Here is a 22,478-nt window from a genome sequence, read left to right on the forward strand (position 1 = left end):
AACAATATTTTATATTCAAATAAATTTTCCTTCATCACAATCATATTGCAGAAGCTAAATTACGTCGCAAACATGTGTAACATTCACCTTTCTTTGTTGGCAACATATCAAAAAATTATTAAAAATGATCGTGTTTCCACAAATATTTTTTATTAGCTTTCAGTAAGTGCGTTCTATTTGCTGACATAACATTTGATATAGAATAAAATATCGTTTTTGTAGGCAACATTACCGTAAGGATTCGCCATAATCAATTAAACTGACCCTTGATTTGATTTCATCCCTATTAAGGATCATATACCAAAATCACAGACACACCAATAGGAGATCACAGAATACAAACTAAGGGACACATATCTGTTTCTGTAACATGCAAATGATGCTCCATTTTCCTTGAAGGCCTACATTGGTTTATATTAAATATCACCAAGATTTTAACAGCATTACAAACTTCGTAAACTTAACCATTACATAAACATAGAGATTTCAATGGCAGTGCATTTTCAGCTCCCAGAATAGCAGCAAATCACACTCCCTTCAATATAACACGAGGTCTTATGAATTCATTTCTATCGGCCAAGTTTAATCCAACAACTAACGTGTTAACCACTAACAAAACTGTTGTGCTGTGAATCACACAAGGAAGTAGTAATGAATTAAAATTCAAATGCTATGGAATGTTTGTCTCCAAATACTATCCAAAGAAAATCATCTGATAAAGCATGCATATTGTCTCGAAGCAGTAAACATCCTCTTCAAATGCAATAGGTGAATCATGTGAAGACTCTTGAAGAGTGCAGGTTAAAGTGACGCACTCTTACATTGCATGTGCCTATATTTTTTTCAGTCTTCACACCTGCTTTACAGTAGGTACATTTTTTACTATCAGTCTTACTAATAAACCGTGAATAGTTTTTATACGAGACTTATGCAGAGTTGAGACAGAAAACGTTACTAATAAACCGTGAATAAGCTATGGACGTATAAACAGGCTGTAACTATACAATGGGAATTGCCTTGCAGTAGTTATATACACGAAACCCCTTGTTTAAGTGTTGTATATAGGGAAAAAATGGCCGCCCCTCTAACAGCTGTTCGTATCGACTGTCATTTTATGATGATGGTTACCTTGTAACCACAGAAGAACAAACCAAAGATCATAGAATTATTAGAATAATATTGCTGTAGCTTCTACTCTTTGACCAAAATCGATTAGAGCCAGTTGTACTATCGATATTTAACACACCACAATAGAGCGCTCTACTGGATGCCGTAGATAACCTCAGATATTCTATTACCTTTCGTAACGAAGTAATGACGAAACTATGACGTAGCTGTGTAACAGTTATACTGTTATACACGACGTATGTAGTAATTATTAGTAAGGAATTTACACACGACTTATAAACGAGCTACTCATTGTATAAGACAGTTAAACGTCTGTATATAGAGTTTTTATTAGTAAGACCGTATATGTATTATAACACTAAAGTTAGTGTTCGAGTTATTTCAACCTCAGTTTAACACCTGTAACTTCAGATTTTATTTTACAGCAACCAGTGTAAAATTAAAAAAAAATAAGATATACAACAAACTAAAATAAACATTTGACAATACTTATTCCAATAAATCCTAAAGTGACTTTTTTTTTTTGTTCTGAATGATCTACTTGTTCATAAGATAAGATTGCTAAATTTCGTGATTGCATAAAATGACATAATGCTCTCATGGATGAATCTCATATGAAGCTTTTGGAATAGTAACAACATATGTGCCAAATTCCACTTTCTCGTAAAATGTGTTTGAAGTTTAATGAATCGGTTAGTTGCTTACCTCTGAGTGGTGTATGCACCAGTATAGAGATCCATTCTAATAAGCCTATTACTAATACTACTACTGATGATGATCATAATAATAATAATAATAATAATAATAATAATAATAATAATAACAATAATAATAATAGAGTTTAAGTTAATTCTCTTTACATACCATACATATAATAAATTATGCCAGGTGTATTAGCAAAGTCTTCAATAATCAAGGATGCTGTCGTCTTTTTCAAGTCCATGTCTATTAGCTTTTCATTTTGTTGTCCACTAATTATAGCAATGAAATATCGGCGATGAGATAGGGGGATGTAATTTGAAAGTTCCTGAATATATTCACGTTTTTCCTCCTAATAATGCAACAGGTTTATTATACTTGTTCGGAAGAAAAACTTTTGACAGATCAAATTGAATGGGTTCATAAACACTGCCTCGGCCCTTTTGTAATTTTTCCAGCAAGATGTGTCCATACTGTATGCAGACTTCATGCCGAATCCTACCTTGAATTCTTCTGAGAAAACAAAAACTCTTCCCTCAGAAAATTTACAGAAAAATCTACATCATGACTACATCAAAGGGATTGTATTTTCTGCACATTTTGATGAGTTTGGCATAGTGAATGCTTGTAAATACTTCCTTTCTCTTGAGATAGATTTCAATATTGCCAAAATCACGGTCACAGTTAAATAAGAATGTCCTGGCACCATAAAAGTATGTTTTATTTTTAAAACCATCCAGAATGAATGTTACATGTTTATTTTGACTGCTGCAGATGTCACAAAAATGTGAAACACATTTACATGTGATGGGATGTTTTCAATGTAATGCATTAAACAGCTTGCTATCTCAGAGGAACCTCTCTTGCCCACAGTCTCATCCCAAATGTACATTGAAGTCTTTCCTGTTACTATGTTATGAATTCCAAAATTATATGTCCATAATTTTCTTTTGTAGTATTGAATTCCAGACTTCATCTTAGAGGTTGGTAAAGTCTGTTATAAATCTATTGACATTGCAGCAACTGAAGGATTTTTACTACCTACAAAATTTTTTATAAGAGCATGGGCAACTTTTGCTCTTTTGTCATGCAACATTTTATCTGTATTAATTTTTTTAATTTATTCTGCATCACGGACTTCATCCACATTTTGAATTTTGTTCTTGACTTTGTCACATAAATTGCAAGTGTCTGACAAAGATGGAGTAAAGCCAACATTAAACTCAGTATTAAATATATGTCGATAAAATTATTCCTTCACAGGCTGTTAATTAGGGTAATGTTCAATTAATCAGTCACTGTAAAGATCGTACAGTTTTGAAACATTCAACTCTGGGGCCAAATACATCCTATTGGGGCTTTTTGCTCTACTGTAATGACTTGATATAGCAGGTAAACTCTTGATGTGTTCTATTACTTTTGCCCACGTAGATTTAGATAATTGCCTAGTCCTTTCCTTGATGTCCATGCTGGTCTTTATCTAAACAGCCTGTTGTTCTCACCTCCTCATGTACAGTACATAACTGCATTTCAATTAAACCATGCATGTTTCTAAAATCGACAGCACAAACACTGTAAGAAATATCTCGGAAGAGCACCTTGTATTCCATAGTACGCAACGTACAAGAGAGCCTGTCCTTAATGCATGTTCTTTTTACATCCACACTTGTCATTAAGTTGTTTTTGCATTTCATAATCCCCAATTTTCCAGAATCCACTAATGCAGATTCTATTTTATCCCTTCCTACTCTATCAAAGTAACCACATCTACATGGAGACCCTATTGTTCTTGCCTTCATAACTGTCTTTTCACTTGCATATTTTTCTCTTAGATTTCGGATTTCGCATCTTTTTGCTTACACTTGCTTTCCACTTTGATTCCTGTACTGAGCAGTTCCTAGGGGAGATGATGCACCACTTGTTTCACTCATTTAGCACTGTTACAAACGCAGCTTTAAGAAACTAAACACCCTAAACACATTATGTCTATATACTTCTCAGTAAGAAAGCTAGATAAGACCGAAAGAAACCTTACTGTTACAAAAAAGATTGAGATGAGTAGTAACTGATACTGGAAAGAATAAACATCAGGTTTAAGTCCGCTTATTGAGAAATAGACGATAAATTGATCATATGAGGGATGACAGATTAAGAAATCTTACAAACATCACGTATCTAGTTTGCTTGTGGACTAAGAGACAATAAATCAGTGGACAATAGGCCTACTGAAAAGAATAAACATCACGTTTGCAATGCTTGTTGAGTAAGGGACCACATTAAATACATGAAAACATTAAAACAACAATTACTGTTAGTGGGTTGGGATTAATATTGTCAAACCTTACAGAAACGAACACTTCACAGCAAGAATTGGATGAAAAATGTAATGATTGATACAAAATGTATGATATAAATGTCTAGGCTTGCCAACCATCCCATATTTGCCAGGACAGTCCCGATTTTGACCATTGTGTCCCGCATCCTGAAATAATTTGCACATACAACAAAATGTCCCAATTTCTTGGGACTTTAGACATTTCTAGCTGATTTTCTTTCCCATCATATTGTTGGATTTAGTCTAGATTGGAAGATATTTCCGCAGTCTCATACACACATGTTTACAATATGTGACGAAATGGAGAAATGACTCTAGTCTCTAGTGTGCATGTTCAAGGGAGAAATTAAATTCTCGGTGATGTGTCAACAGAATGACAGGTGCAATGATCATAACACACAAGTTAGAGCAGGTTTGATCACAGGATAGCTACTGAATCATCTATCCTCTGTGCTCATCTTATGCACTTTGACTTTAGCTTGGCGCCATTCAATATGTCCACTTTGTCCCACTTGATATATTATCCATTGATTTCAGAGGGGGGGGAAAAGAAAATTTATACAAGCACTTCTATGATATAGATATCAACAAGGACAACAATAAAGGCTTGTAAAGTACTGTAGCCCCGCGAGTGTGGTAGATCTGATAGCTCTGGTGATAAATCACGTAAATTTGTCTGTTTTCTGAGAAAAGTGGCTGAAATGTTTTGTGTAGGTAGGTTAGGATAGTTTGTGTTAGTCCAGTTTACATTAAGTTTATATTAAGTTAGTAACTTCATCAATATGATGGATTCCTAGTTTCCATTTATTTATTACATTTATTTTATAAGGAACTTATACTGTTTTTCAACTTGTTCTGTGGTGATTTTAGTAAGTTTTGTAATTTTTTTTTTTTACATATGAATCGAGGTGGTTCTGTTAATATAATAAAAATACTACTGCTGGATTTGTAGATAGGTGGAAATAATTAGTGCAATAAAATTGTCAGTAACGTTCATGTCCCTAATTTTTACTTGCGAAAGTTAGCAAGCCTATAACAACAGATTTAAAGTGACATGCTGGTGCATACACCATTGCTATTCCCATAATTCTACCTCATTCCAAAGAATACTGTAAGAACCACATACCATGTATTTAAATAGCATTTTCACCCTTTTACAAGACATATGAACCAGTCATTCTTCCTGTGATGACAGAGGATAGTGTAAGGAATATATTGCGAGAAAAAAAAATTCATACAGTTGGTGCATAGGTCACTGCTATTCATAACGCCTCATATGTAGGCTACTTATATAATGACTATCTGATTACAACCAAAGATGAGTTAGGTTATAGCTTTGAGCAGTTCAGCAGAATTAGGTTCACTGTACAAACCCAGAAGCAAAATTTGGGCCATCTGAATTTTCCAAGTTCCAGTTATAAAATACTGAGCATACTCAGTGCCCAAATTTTGTTTCTGGGTCTGTATATAGCCACTAATATTAACTGCATTTTGTTCCTTTCCAAGATTTAACAATCTTGCAGGAAACTTATAAGCCTTCACTATAATTCCTCGAATCAAATTCCCTACTTCCTGGATTCAAACTTCAACATGTACTGCTGTCCTAGAAGGCTTGCAGAAATATATGTAGTATATGAATTAAAATAACATCGTAATTAAACACGTGCACAACTTTCAGCCATCTTATCTGTTCTGTTCTCCAGATTGATTGTAAGTATTGGTGGAATTATAATTGTGAGGGGAAACAGGAAACCCCCCAGAAAGACCCCTCAGTGCCCACATTATCCACTGAAATTTCTTCATGATACAGATGAGGATGGAACCTGGGTCGCCATTGAAGACACAGATGACAATCACTCAGACACAGGCAAGACCATAAGGCAAAGACAGTATTTTTCCTGGATTCCTGTTTGTTATGACGTGGTTTTATGTAACATCATAAACCCTCAACATGAGACCTTCCAATGTCACTTTTTTTTCTGAAAGAAACCATGCTACAGTGTCCCAGCTTTAGTCATGAACCAACATTATCTTGAAACCAAGACAAGCATGATTGCCACTACACCATTATATATATATATATATATATATATATATATATATATATATATCTAGATCATGTAAGAAGAATGGAAAATTCAAGAATCCCAAAAATTATGATGCAATATAAACCTAGAGGACATCGTCGACGAGGAAGACCGTTAAGAAGACTGCTAGATGGGGCCGAAACAGGTCTACAGAGGCCTAATTCGTGAAGGATGATGATGATGATATATATATATATATATATATATATATATATATATGAGTACATTTTCCTTTTAGAACAATATGCAATGAAGTCTGATTGATTTTCAATAAACCACACCACAGAATAAGTAATACATCTTGATTACATAACTTTTAACACTATCACTGAGGAATATAATTTATAGTCATCACTTTCACGTGTTAATATTGAACCAAGTTCATAAATACCTACTTTACTAGTTCCACAGCTTAGGAGCCATCTTCAGAACTAATGACATCCTTACATCTTCCAGTTTAATTTGTTTTGTTATGAGGTGCGTTTGTGTTATGAAGTGTGGATTCAAATAGTCTGTTCTGAAATTCAGTTATGTGTTGAGGATTTGTGGGTGTGTTTTTGTGTGTCTGTATATTTCGTATAGTTCTATTGTGTTTAGTTTCTGAGTTTTCGGTTGGATATGCAGAATTTCCATGTCTGTGTCTATGTTGCTGTATGTGTGGTTGGCATTTATGATGTGTTTGAAATGATCTGCCTGTCTGTCCAATGTAGAAGCTGTTGCAGTTATTGCATTGAGTTTGTATACACCTATTAAAATATATTTGTGTGTTGAGGTGCTTTTGTAGAGTTTTGTATTCTGTATGCGATAGTTTAGTTTAATTTCCTGAATGAAGATGCTATCTTGTGTGTGTTTTTGTTTTTGTATGTTAGTGTGATGTAGTGTTTATGTTTTTGTTTGTTTCTTGTAATTATGTTTTATCTTTTTCATTATGTTGGGGTTCTATCCATTTTCTTGTCCTATGTATTTGATGGTATATATTTTTTCTTTGTGGTCTTGCTGGCTCATTGGTATGTTACGTAGTCTGTCTATCATGGCTCGAAATGAAGCATGTTTATGTTGTGTTGGATGACTGAATATGTTGTGTATGTGTGTGGTGGTGGTGGTTGTGGGTTTTCTGTAGATTTTGAAAGTGTGTTTGTTATCTACTTTTGTTATTGTGATGTCTAGAAAGTTTATGGATTTGTTGTTTTCGATTTCTAAAGTGTAGTGTAGCTTTGGGTGTGTTTTGTTTATGAGTTGGTGTAGGTTTTGAATCTGTCTTTTGTTTCCTCTGTATAGTGTTAGCTGTTTTAGAAAGTCTGCATTTAGGTATGTACAATTTTTCATTATTTCTAGTGTTGTAATCATGGATTTCATTGCTTTTTACATATATTAATATGTTAGTATGTCATCTACATATTTGTGTCATACAAACTCAGATAGATTGAACAAATATTTCTGTGAATCTCCTCTTAAAATTGCAGAAAAGCACATTCCACGAGGCAAACCAAAAAAAATACACCCCATTCTGGACAGAAAACCTGAATTTATTGAAACAAGATAGAGACAAAGCAAGAACCAAAGCAGAACATAGCAAAACACCAGAAGACACTTAAGATTGGAGGAAGAAGACTGCCATTCTTAAAAAAGCAATTATAACAGCAAAAAACAACAGTTTCAATAAATTTATTGAAAATATTAATTACAGAACCGATAGCGCTAAAACATATAAATTTCTGAAGAATATTTCCAATACACAGGAAAATACTAGCCAACCTATTATTCATAATAACAAAACACTAACGGATAGTAGAGATATAGCAAACGCATTTAATAAACACTACTCAAACTCTCACAGATTACATCCCAGTATCAAAAAAACTGACAAATTTATCGAAAGAGAATTACATAAAAATAACAAAAACAATATTACTAGTACAAAACCTGAAATATTTCATCAAAATTTTACTTCCAAAGAATTAACTCTAGCTATACAAAATTTAAAAACCTAGAAATCTCCTGGCCCTGACAACATTCATTCCGAATTTTTTAAACATCTGGGGGGAAAAGCCAAGTCTGTACTTTTATCCATTTTCAATTTATCATGGAACACCTCAATTCCTGCAGCTTGGAAAAAAGCAATCATTGTACCAATTCACAAAAAAGGGAAACCTGCTCATGATGTTAATAGTTATCGACCAATAGCACTATTAAGCATGTTAGCAAAAACCATGGAGTCCATGATCTCCAACAGATTAACTTGGTATTTAGAATCCCAAAATCTTTTATCACCAAGACAAGCCGGCTTTCGACAACTACACTCTACCAATGAACAAGTCATACACTTCAGCCAAGAAATAAAAGACAGTTTTAACAAGAAAGAAGATACCTTGGCAATATTTATTGACTTTCAGTTAGCATATGACTGGAGAAATAAATTATTACTAAAACTCCAGAAATTAGGTATCTCCAGCAATATGTTCAGATGGATATCAGAATTCCTTAGTCAAAGATTCATTGCCACTAAATTCAATAATTCACTTTCTAGTTACAAACATATCGAGGTCTACCTCAAGGCGCTGTCCTCAGCACAACTTTATTCAATATTTATATAAATGACTTACCCTCCCTATTAGAGGAATCAAACATGAAAACAGCACTATTTGCAGATGATAAAGTTTTGTGGACTTCCGGATCTTACAGACATAGAGATAAAATTCAAAGAATGGAATACATCAAATTTGATGACACTCAATTTAAGCAAAAGTAACTACCAAATATTTTCACTCGGTAAAAAAGAAAGAATTCAATATCCAATACAATGGCCAACACCTTCCTAAGACTTATGAATCCAAATATCTTGGAGTTATTTTCGATAGTAAGTTAACATGGAGCAATCATTTGAAATACATGTCTGAAAAAGCTCATAAAAGATTCTCCCTTCTAAAAAGACTAGCAGGAAAGAAATGGGGATGCTCTAGGAATACTTTGAACACTACATACAAAATGTTTATACAGCCAGTGCTGACATACTGTGGAGAAATTTTAATTACTTTACCTTTCATAAACGACATAGAATATGTTCAAAACCAAGCTCTCAGACTCATTACTGGTGGAATCAAAACAACTCCAATAGATTCTATGAGATTCCTCACTACTCTCGGCTCCACAAGTAAAGAACCCTGGCCTCAAACCACTTCTGCACAGATGACAGTGATTGACAGGCCAGTTAGGGGAAGCTGTTGCCACGTTTGCTCTTGGCTGGACTCTTTAAATGTATTTTCTTTTGCAACTAGTTGGATTCTTTCAAAAATGGAAAATTCACAACACAGCATTCTCGGCAGTCTCCTGGCGGTATCTTTGTCCACAGTTTCACTAATTGGGGGAGCGTGTCAGTCAGATTTATGGCTTCCTGAACCCAACCCTGCAACGAAGGTTCTTTACTTGTGAAACCAAGAGTAATATTAACAGTATCAAAATGACAATAGAAGAAAAAGCACTGATTCAATATGAAAAACTTATCAGATTACCAGAAAACAATTGGCATTCATACAGTCTTCTCTGTAGATTGAAAACTCAAAAAAGTTTCATATCCATTGTTCAAGAATTAAAACAGAAAATCAATATCCCGAATTTAAAAGAAAACTTACAAATTAAACCAAACCCTTTAACTCTATTAAATATAGAATATAATCTAAATTTAACAGAAGAAATACTGAAATCCTAAGTAAACACTGAAATACTAAAACAATCGTCTTTAGAGACAATTAATATTAGATACCCTCCACAAAACTGGCTTCATTTATACACCGACGGATCCTTGATCTCCAGAGAACAAGGTGCTGGTGCAGGTGTTACGTGCTGTCTCTTCTCACTTTATACATCACTTGGATATGGAACAACAGGTTTTGATGGTGAAATCATTGCAATAAGTGAATGTCTCAGGAATCTTCTATCCCACATCAATAAATTTAGGAATGCAGTTATATTGTCAGACTCCAAAGCAGCTATTCTATCAATCGTCTCTAAACATACACCTTCATCTCAAATAGCAGAAGTAACTAAAATGCTCTCTCAATTAATATCACTCAATAAAAGAATTGTATTCCAATGGATACCATCCTATTGTGGAATCCTGGGAAACGAGAATGCGGATGCTTTAGCAAAGAAGGGCAGCACTGCTACTTACAGACCTGTTACTAAATCTACATATTACTCTGTGAAGAGATTTATTAAATCTACATACTTAGACTTCAACAAACAAAATTTGATAACACAATCCCAAGGGAAAAAATGGAACTCTCTGCATCAAAATCCACAGTTAATTCCCGATTTACCACGAAAATCGTCTGTAGCTGCATTTAGATTGGCAACAGGCCATGATTGTTTGGCTAAACTCCTGTATAGAATTGGAATATATCAGTCCCCTAACTGCCCATTGTGCAACTCAAACCAAGAAATGGATTCGGAACACCTCAAAATCTGTGCTTCATTGGCTGGTCATGATAATATCTTTGAAAAATATTGGAGTGCAAGAGGTCAAATGACTATTGTCAAACGCCTGGCATTAGAAAACAACAACATATCTGTGTCAATGTATGTCTGCGTATTTGTCGTCTTTGTTTGTTCTCTATTGGGTATGAATATTTCTGCCAATATGCTGGAAATGGGTGATCCCATGGGCAAGTCTTCGGTTTGGGTGTAATAATTGTTGTTGTATGTGAAATAGTTTTGTTTTGTGATGGTGTCTGTAATGTGAATGATTTCTTCGATGTGTTCTTGTGGTATGTTATTGTTGAGCATCTGTTCTAGTATCATTAGTACATAATTTACTGGTATGTTTGTGTATAGGTTAGTTATGTCAAAATATGCTAATGTTGCACTTGTGGGATGTTTGTCTTTTATTGTATTATCTAGATCTATGTTGTTTTTAATTGTTGTCTGTTTTTCTAATTTTATGTTGTTTCTTATGTTGTCCACGTATGTGACAGGTTTGTGTGATGGTGCATTTCGGTGATTTACTAATGGTCTGATTATTGTGCTTTTCAGTTTTTCAAACATAATGCATAAATAATTAACAGTTTTATGTCTCTCCTGAAAATTTTGGAAAAATCACATACATGGTATTATATCTAGCCATTGATATGGATGTGTACTGCTACAAACAATAGTATGATTTTGTATTCTACAAATTGTATTTTTTCAGTCAAATATAGTGTTGGAGAAGATTACTGAAAAAAATGACCTAACATGTATACTGGGGACAGAACATCTAGAAGCTTGGAGACGGTTACTTTTACTGTCCGACCACCCCCTCCTCCCGCACTAGCAGGTATACGGTACCATTCAGCTGCAAAACATTTTCTGAACAGACGTTATTGTAATGTGAGAGCGCAGCTGGATCAGTGAAAGTAGATGGTCAACGTTTTCAGTTTGTAGTGCAACGAACAATTATGCTGTGTGTGGGTTCTTCTGTAGTGACGTCACTGAAGCCTCTAGTTGTTCTGTCACCGGTATAATTTTTAACTGAATTTAAAATGATTTATTGTTAATTTTAAACAATTCCTTAGTGTCCTACACTGGATTTTAAAAAGTTGTAAATCTCTCTTTAATACCAAAAAATCCGTTCCCTACTTACCAGAGTAGACAATACAATTGCCTACAAGCTGTTTATAATTCAAATGACAGTACTCTTCTGACCCAAGTGAACTCGTATTTTCTAGTCTAAAATTTAAAGTAATTTACATCAGACACAGAAATAGTGTCTCTTAATTGCAGATGAAATGTTACTGAAATCATTCCATATTGCAGTGAAGTGACTCATCTGTAAAGTGTGCAATGTTTGGCATAAGCTAATGGGTCTACATACTTCTACTTATTTCATAAATGAATGGGAATTTAAAATATAAGACACATGGTTTTCCTTTAATATCATACATATGTGAATTATAATTAGTATCATTATTATTATTATTATTATTATTATTATTATTATTACTGTATTTTTATATTGTGATGTATACTCTAATTCAGTATCTAATACTATTTCGTTTTTGTATTTCTTTGTATTACTGGTATGCCAAATTAATTTCTACTGAATCCTGATTGATATTTGTAATTTTGTATCATCCTCACCCTTGCTTATCCTTGTGTATGTTGCATAAACAAAACAAACTTCAGTTCTCTTTTATGTATTTATTTTTCCAATCGGAATTTCTTTTGGCTAGTGTTCTGTTTTATCATAGCCATAGTAGACAACAATCTCATAGAATTTAACAGGTACCGAAAGTTGGACTTTAATATTATACTAATTCAATATTATTTCAAGAGAACCTTTCTCACATAAAATATCATTGACAGTGAAATAGATTCTTTTAATAGGTTTCAACAAGATGGTCAGCACTGAGTCTTGGCTTCATAATGATCAAAGCATCCAATATCTACTTTCCTTTCTGTGTATTACTTATTGTCACCACGTTTTACATAATTAAGTAACCAACAGAAATTTTATGAATTTATCTCCATTTTATTGTCCATAATTACTTTGTACCAATCACAATAGTAGTGTACTTCATTTCATTAAGAGGGAAAACAATTAGTTATCTTAACAAAAAAAAAAAAAACTTTTATAAGATGAACAAAGCCTGCTACTATGCGAGACTCTAATCTTGGAAATTTCGGTGTGAGGAAGTGGGCCTAAGCAGGGAATCAAAAACACGTAACGTACTGAAGCTTGTGTATCATCATTCCAAGTGTTCAATATTACAAGAAGTTCTGAAAATTTCACCCATCGTAGACTGGAGATCACCCATCGTAGACTGGAGATTGATATATCTGGTGCAAATAAATGAATTCCGGAGCAAGAGACATTGTTTTTTTTTTAGACGAGACCTGGGTGAATAGCAGTATGACTTTTCGAAAATGTTAGCAAAATGAGAGTGTAAATGTCCACACGAATGTAAACTCTGAACCAAGATTGTGATACATGTAGGAAGAATTAAGGCTTCCTTCCTAAAGCAGAACTTATATATAAAGCCGGAAGTGCAACGTGAGATTACCACGTCAGATGAACGCTGAAAATTTTGACAGATGGGCAATACAAAGTTGATATCCAATCTTTCTCATCAATCAGTCATTGTTCTCAACAACGCTCTGTATCACTGTCTCCAGATCGACAAACTGCCATCTGCATATGCAGTAAAGACAGACAAGATCTCTTGGCTCGCAAGAAAGAAATAAACTGTGAAGAAAGTATGAGAAAGAACGACCTCTATAACCTTATTCTATCTCTGAAGCCAAACCAAAAAAAATTACAGAATTGACAACATTTTGTAACAACATAAGCACAAAGTTTTTAGATTCCCACCTTACATGTGGGAGTTGAGTCCAATTGAATTGGATTGAACTAAAATGAAACGTATTGTCAGGGACAATAATGTCATGGGTGATTTAAATTTACAGAAATTAATGCAAGTGACAAAAACTGCACTTTATCTTGTGACAAATGAAGACTGAGAAGGATTCTATAGATATATTGAAAATATAGAAAAACAATACTGGGAAAAAGATGAACCATCATATGTGTTTAATGAAATTATTATTAGGCTTGTAATATTAGGGACAGATTATACAAGTTGACTGCAGCATGGTACATAGGCCAGGGATGTGAGCTAGTATGAGGACACTGACTTGGTTCTGCAATCAATTACACAAATAACGTGCATATAAACAAATCCAAAGAGCTCTGAAAGTAAATGTAAGCTACATAGCATTACAAAGATATATTTTTACGCATCTTTCGTTATGTGCAGAAGAACTATCATACTATAGAATTATTCGTGGGTTTGAGTTTCCTCCTTGATTTTCTTGTGCTACAATATCTCTGCATATAATATCGCTTGTAATCTTGTTATTACATAATTTACATATATTCCTGCCATTCACTTAAAAAAATCACCAAATTCCCCCGCAAATATAGACGCCTGAAAACCTTCAACCTTGGGCATTATTATTCAGCAGGTACACTGTTTATACATGCTAGAGTACTGACTGGTGAACGGATAGCCAACTTGAAACCATCATAATGCATCCTATCGGTCCCCAACATTATAAATTTAAGTGGGCTTATGACAGTGGTAGTGATAGTGATAACATTAGTAATACTGATGACGGTGATGGCAGTAGAGGTAGTGAGAACAGTGACACCACATCTGAATGCGACGCTGACATTGGGACTTGCTCAACAGCTTCCGCTATGAGGTAGGTAACAATTTTTAGACAGCTGGTAGCAGGCTAGCATTACTAATAGGGGTCAACAAGAGATGATCCATGATATTTACTGAGTACATGGTTGTAAATAATACGTAGGTCATTAATAAAACCTTTGGTTTTGCTTTTCTTTACACTTCTACAGTAATCCTCCTCTGCTGACAAATTTCACCTCTAGGTTTTCCCAACATTCACGTAATTTTGATATTCTGCCTCCATTATGACACTGTCTTTCAAAGAAGTGATAACAGAAAAAATTTGTATACCAAAACAGAAGAAAAATATTTGAGCTGTATCATACCTTTTGAACTGCATACATAGTGAAGCTTCAATTATCGACCTAAAAGAGTACTATATTATTTAAGGATGTTTTAACTTGAAATTGTGCAATAATTCTATAGAATGTGACTCATTCCATCCCAGAAAAGGCCAAGCTAAAGATGTTATCGCCCTTTAAAATCTTATCTTTAGAGCCGGGATTTTTATGTATCATAATTACTAAAGACGAGAATTTCATGCAAATGCATATATAGGACATAGCTCAAACTTAGTACTTATCCATTTCATTACTTTCCAGTTCCAAATATGTGCACTTTTTCCATGGATATTTGCATGTTTTGGCCTTTTGGAGGATAAAAACAAGCATAATGCATATTTAAGCAATTTTTAGCTTAATCATGCATAAAATATAATTTATATTCAGTTTAAATGCATGTTTTAATGGTTTTGAGTGGACGCAGTTTCTCGATTTTGATGTCCCTTATTTTAGCTTCAGGAATCAGGACTGACAAAAAGAAAAAAAACTAACAAAAAATGAAATAAAATGTTAAGATTTTCACAATACGATGGTAGAGGACCTTTCCCTAGACAGAAGGGCACTTTTACAACATTTTACCGACGATCTCTACAGACTGTGTATCAAATGGATTTATTACGTAGGATATTTTGAGAATAGTAGAGAGGAAATATGAGGGTTCAAGGAAACTACAAACAACCAATTTAGGTCAAAAGCACCCTCTTTCAGGGACGCTGTAAATACTCTCTCCCTTTCCCAGTATCAGTAGTAATTTAGATTCTTCTAAAATTGGAATCATTTGCTAAACTGTTTTGCAGTGTGTGAACCTCGTAAGTGGTTAATGTGTTTATTCTGTTTGCGTGTGGTTTAATGTGGTTCTAATATGCCTCCAATTAAAGGTTCCAAAAGTAAACGCTTTGCACAGTGGATTAATGGAAAGGATTTTATTAGATCATATGGCAATGTCATATTCTGCAATTGTTGCAGTAGAGGTAAGCACTGCTATTCTGTTTCCGAATATTTTCTATGACAGTTCTTTGTAAAACATTACAAAACTTCTTTAAAATAAATTGGACAGGGTCATAAACACGAACCCAGAATACCGATTCTTTTGTTCAGTAAAGAAGATTTGTGGCAAAAACTTAAATGAAGAATTTGACCTAATACTGTCACAAATATGTCCATTGAAGTTTGCACCCATAACATCTTGTGGTATAGAGAGGTCACTTTCTGCCTACAGTAACATATTAACTGACAAACACAGGAACCTCACATAAACCAATGCAAAGATATTACAGGAACCTCACAGAAACCAATGTAAAGATATTGTTAGTCGTTAACTGTGAAGAAAAAAAAAAAAAAAAAAAAAGTGAAGTGAAATAAGAAATTAGGAACAAAAATGAAAGTGCATATTTTAAAGTATTTTTCGCTTGATCATATATGTTTCATAGTTTGATAGTGCATGAATACATGCAGATTTTGGGATTTTATAGTGCATGAAATTCTAGTCTCTAATAATTACATATTCTGTTTCTTTACATGTACACACTCAAACAGAAAATGTCCATGATCTAAAGCATGGACATAGCAGTATTCAAGTTTACATGTTTCAGTGTATATTAAATACTTCGTATAATTTTGGGTAAAAATAAATATTTTGTCATTTTACGCACATCTTTTTTTCCTTTCTCTCTTTTCAAATAATTTTCTTCTCCCTTTAGTATTGAAATAGTTCATATACCTCAGTTTCTAAGTAATATCTATTCCCAGACTCGTTTGTTATTTATGGGGGGGGAGGGGGAAAGAGTCGAAATTCCGACAATAAGGTGGAGTTTAAAGCCAGGGACAGTCCCACACATTTTCCTAATCTTGCCCAGCTACTTAAGCCTCAGGAGTTGAGCAAAGAACCCGTGAACAATGACATTATCAGCACTAGTTTAGAAATAAACGAACCCGACCTGAATCTGCCCTCTACATTGAAATTAGTAATCATGATGTTGGTGCCTCTAAGATAATTTTAAATTTAAAAACTTAAACTGGAATTTAATTATACCTAAACATAATTAGCTCTAGAGCTAAATTAAGACTGATTGTTACATGTTAAAACACAAAATGTGCTGTATTGTCAACAGTTTTCCAGATAAACATTTCATCTTCTTAAATTATGTTCTTCTGATGATTTAGAAATGTGATATGCTAACCTGAATTAATACTTTATTCAGTCAGGCTCTGTATACTTACAAATGGCTTTTAAGGAACCCACAGGTTTATTACCACCCTCACATAAGCCCGCCATCCGTCGCTATTCTGTGCAAGATTAATCCAGTCTCTATCATCATATCCCACCTCCCTCAAATCCATCCTCCCATCTACGTCTCAGCCTCCCCAAAGGTCTTTTTCCCTTCTGGCTCCCAACTAACACACTACATGCATTTCTGGATTCGCCCATACGTGCTACATGCCCTGCCATCTCAAGCATCTGGATTTATGTTCCTAATTATGTCTTGTGAAGAATACAATGCGTGCAGTTCTGCGTTGTGTAACTTTCTCAATTCTCCTGTAACTTCATCCCTCTTAGCTCCAAATATTTTCTTAAGAACCTTATTCTCAACAATTCATCTTTTTTTTTTCCCCCATACTGTCATATCTTCAAATGCCATGAAACTTTTATGGAATAATTATTGTGAACGGATATAATAAAAAAATAATTGTTTTGGGGAAATGATAGGCAGGTTGGATTAGCTTGTTTAAGTAGAATAAAAAATGTCTATTGTTAACTTCATAGTTTCATATTTGTTTCTTATTCTTTAAAGGCATAATTGAAGACATTCAAGTAGTTGGCAGGATTTCTATTCAATCTTTGATACTTATTTGTGAGATAACAGGCCTGATATATGAAGTGAAAATTAATAAGTATATAATCTAAAAACCTATATTTTACAACACATGATCAGTTTTTCTTGTAATTAAATCTATAACCACAAATCAAATGAATACATTATAATCTGTTTATTTGTTGACTTCTAGGTAAATAAAATGGAAAGTAGCAGTTGCACATGTATACGGGAAGCTTTGAGGAAAAATGCACTGGTGGTTCAAAGACGAAAGCACAGATACGAAAAGAACAGGAACTTTTTAGCGTCAATTCATCTAATTGCATGGATCATAATACACGGCTTTGTTAAGTCATGTTTCAACTGAGACTCCTTTATCTCCCAATACATTTTTCATCTCCTTGTAACCTGTCTAACTGATGGCCACACTTTGTTGATAGAATAAATAATCAGTTTTACTGCTAACACCACTGAACAATGAGACTGAAGCAACAATCATGGCTCCTTCAACTATTTAAAAGAATTATTGTAAACATTGTGAAACAGACCCCAGATGATATGCAAGACTTGGCAAGGCTGACTTCAGTCAGGAATCAATTCTGTATGATCCTCTCTATTATATATCTTCAAAGCACACTGGAGTTATATTACAGCAGGCTCCGCCAGGTCGAGTCAAGATCGCGAGAGGGCATACATGCCTGCTTATGGCTTCCACTGAGGGCAGTACAGTTGTACACTGCAGTCTATCAGTGGTGGAACCTATCGAGGTCGCTTGGGGGCACCGGTGTACTGCATTTTGCACCAGGAATATTTATGTGCTAAAAACATGAACCTTAGCAATGTAGTGGATGTTGTTGTGCGAACAATTCATTTCATAAGGTCTAAAGGACTTAATCACATGGAGTTCAGGGCACTGCTTGATGGTTTTAACAGTGAGTTTGGGGATTTACTCTACCACACCGAGGTAAGGTGGTTAAGTCGAGGAAAAGTTCTGGAACGTTTTCTCCCAATTAGAAATGAAATTGCGTTATTTATGGATGTACATGGGAAACTTGTTAGAAGTCTTGAAAGAATATATAAGAATAATGCAACAATTGTGCGAAGACTTCGAACGTAGATTTCAGGATATGAGAGAACTTGAACAACAATTTCAGATATTTACTACGCCTTTTTCAGTGAATGTCCTGTATATTCCTGCTGAACCACAATTAGAAATACTTGTTTTACAAAGCGATATTGAGCTAAAGGATAAGTATCAAAACAGAAAAAGTATTAACCACTTGTTTTCCACGAGAAAGGTTTCCTAAACTGCAAAATCTTGCTGCAAGAACGTTGTGCATGTTCGGGACAACCTACGTATGTGAATGAAGTTTACAAAGTCACGTCACAGAAGCCAACTAAGTGATGAACACTGAAAGCATGTTTGCGAATGGCTGGTACTAAAACAAAAGCTTCGCGAATTGAAAAGCTGCTTACTAACAAAAAACTGCAAAAATCGCCACGGATCTCTGAGATAGATATATATATATATATATATATATATATATATATATATATAAAAGTACTATTATTAGAGAATTGTATTTGAATAATAACATTTGTATTGTTTTATTTTGTTAATTGAACGTATAGCAATGAGAAGAAGACAAACAGTGAACAGTTTTATTTCATAGTATGTTAATCTGTATAAAAGTGTATATTTTGTTTTGTTTCATTATTGTGCAAACATGCAAAAATTTATTTCGTATATAGTTAACTGTACCAAATTATGTAGAGCAGTGTTTTGAGTACAGTGCAATTAACAGTGAAAGTGTACTTCAATTAAAGCTGAAATTAATTTATATTCTTATCACAAATTTGCTTCACATACAGTACAAGTTCTTAGCTCCGCCACTGTGGAAGCAGCTACCCTTGCCCGCAGCCGTACGTCAGAGCTTGAGGGTTTGTACGTACACCCGAGAGTGTAGTCACTTGACGCTCCCTGCATTACAGCCTAGATCATATACCCAGATTGCTCGGCTTTATAGACTTTAATGATAAAACTTTTGTCATGTTTACTATGCTGCCCTCTAGTTGTTACATAAGGAGTCATATCATAACTCCCATTTGAATTGCATTAGCAACTGTACTGCCATCTTGTGTTCGTTTATGGCAGACGGGTGGCGATCGTGGAGATTGTTCTCTTCAAGGCACTATCGATTTTATAATCAGCATGGGCAATCTGTTATATAGGGCTATTCAAAAAGGAGCAGATTTCAAATATTTATTTCTTCCAAACAACAAAAGATAAAAACACAATTCCAACGAAAGTTTAAATTTTGAACAGTCTGGGTAGAAGTTCCAATCATGGCCGCATTGGCACTGTTGCTTGTCATGCACGGCCGCACATTAAGCCATACAAACCGCAGTTATTGCAAGCATTGCATCCTGACGACCATAACAAAAGGTACGAATTTTGCATTACCATGCTAGATGATATGGAAGAAGACAATTTTTCTGAACGATTAATCTTTAACGATGAATCCACTTTTCATCTTTCCGGTAAAGTTAATCACCAAAACATTAGAATTTGGGCAAGTGAAAATCCTATGTCAGTTATTGAACATGAAAGAGATTCACCGAAGATTAACGTCTGCGACATCAAATTGTTGAAGCTGTCAATTCGATAACTAGAAACCAGCTGATTCGTGTGTGGTAAGAAATGAGCCACCGTTTTGATATTTGTCGTGTAATACATAGTGCTCATATTGAATGCATACAACATTGAATCTTTCTCTGTCCAGGAACGTTGGAATTGTGTAGTTTGTAGTTTGGAAGAAATAAATGTTTGAAATCTGCTCTTTCTTTTTGAATAGCCCTGTATATATGATCAATTACAGTAAACTGGAAAATTATGGAGGAAGATTAATTAGTGTCAGTATGGAACAAACTAAAAGATAGGCACTCACTCACCGGAATGGATTCATTCGGTGCATTCAGATTTTTATTCCTTGCATTATTTCAAATGGATCCCGCCCACATGGTCTCATCTCTGCCCGCATGACCAAATTCCGTCGAAAAATCTGACCGAAGAATTCTAAGCAGATTACCGTACTGTACGAGATTGAAATAAAGAATGTCATGGCAATTATCTATTGCAAGGCCTCCAACAGCAGTAATAATAATAATAATGATTTATTTTAGCTGGCAGAGTTAAGGCCGTAAGGCCTTCTCTTCCACTCAACCAGCAAAAAGTGTATATACATATGCATGAACTTACAAAGAATCCAACAATTTGATTTAGATGAGAGTTACATGTATACAAAAGTTATTTACAAATTAAACAACAAAATACTATGAACTATTAATTAAACACTGAAATAAACTGTGTAGCAGAATTAAACTAAAATACATAGAATGTTAATATATTTCAAATAATATTAGATAATAGAAAGAGATTATTACGAGACAATTAAAATACAGCACAATCAGGATGATGTCTAAAGAAAAAAGTAACAATGTAGTCAGTGATAGTTTAAATCAGTATGATTGGAGTGAAATGCTAATAAGGTTATCTTTTAAGCTGTTCTTAAAGGTGTTTATTGTCTTGCAGCCCCTAATACTTTGTGACAAGGAATTCCATTGACGCGAGGTGGATACTGTAAAAGATGATGAATAACAAGATGTTCTATGAAGAGGTATACTTAGCGTGCCACAGATAAGTGATCTGGTATTTACGTTGTGGTTAGAGTATAGATAAGAGAAACGAGACGAAAGGTAATTTGGTGTTGAAGTGTGCATAATTCGAAAGAGTAAAGACAAAGAGTGTAAAGTTCTACGTTCTTTAAGTCGGAGCCACGAGAGACTTGCGAAGGACGGTGATATGTGATCATACCGTCGGATGTTGCACACGTATCTGACGCACATATTCTGAGCTCGCTGTAACTTGACTGACAATTCAGAACTTAGGTCACTTAATAATACTTAGTAATACTGAAGATACAAATGAAATTTAATGACGCGACACTTATTGTGTTAGTCCAACAGTGTAAGGAGCTTAATAATTTATCAAATTAGAATAAATAAATAACAGTGAAGTAATATGCATAAAAAACATAGGTTTATGGGATGAGATTGGGACAATAATGAATCAACCAGGTATGTTCTTCATATTTTAAGTTACAGATCTATTCATTTTATTTCCAGGTTCAATTCAGAACATATTAAATAATGCTTCTAGCAGTAAATTACAACACAATTTGATGATCAATTCGGAAATGTGGAGGAGTGAGTGATACTATTGTGGCGGCAGGCCGGAATACTCTGGCCACGTCGGGGAATGGCGCGTGGGAAGGAAGGCGCAGGGAGACGAGACTCTGGCTTTGGCAGGTGCTGAAGTGCGCCATTGGGCGAGAAGGAAGACTGCGAGACGACGCGGCACGGAGCAAGGGAAAGAGCTGCGGTCCCAGCACGGGGCAGAGAGAGCAGAAATAAGGAAGTGCCTGGAAGTAGAATGTTGTGGAAATCCAGAGGCTTCGCTACGCATAACATTCTAGACAATGGTGGTAAATAAATAAAAGCGCGAGCAGTCTTTAGTCTGCCAGCCAGCTGCGAGAGAGCTAGTTTAGTCTTGGACAGCAGAGACATTCAGAGGAACTGAGTTCGAGGTGTAGTGAACTTGAGTGAGTCCGTAACTGTGGCAGCGTCCAGGCGAAGGCGACACATATCTGGAAGTCTTGGGTTCGAAGTGCAGTGAACTGTATCTGGAAAGCCTGGGGTTCGACGTACCATGAACTTGAGTGAGCAAGCTAGAAGAACTAGCCAAGGCGAATGAACTGAGAACTGACAGTTTTGTTTTGCACACTTAGCGGCAA

The 22,478-nt window shown here is 34.7% G+C and overlaps 1 protein-coding gene across 7 annotated transcripts in view; it reads right to left on the reverse strand.

The window, feature by feature from the left end:
- Zn72D (Zinc-finger protein 72D) overlaps window positions 1-22,478 on the reverse strand; it is a 140,225-nt gene that overhangs the window by 84,624 nt on the left and 33,123 nt on the right. The gene's annotated exons all lie outside the window — the stretch shown is intronic.

Source organism: Periplaneta americana, chromosome 5 (assembly GCF_040183065.1).
Source record: "Periplaneta americana isolate PAMFEO1 chromosome 5, P.americana_PAMFEO1_priV1, whole genome shotgun sequence".
Lineage (NCBI taxonomy): Eukaryota > Metazoa > Arthropoda > Insecta > Blattodea > Blattidae > Periplaneta > Periplaneta americana.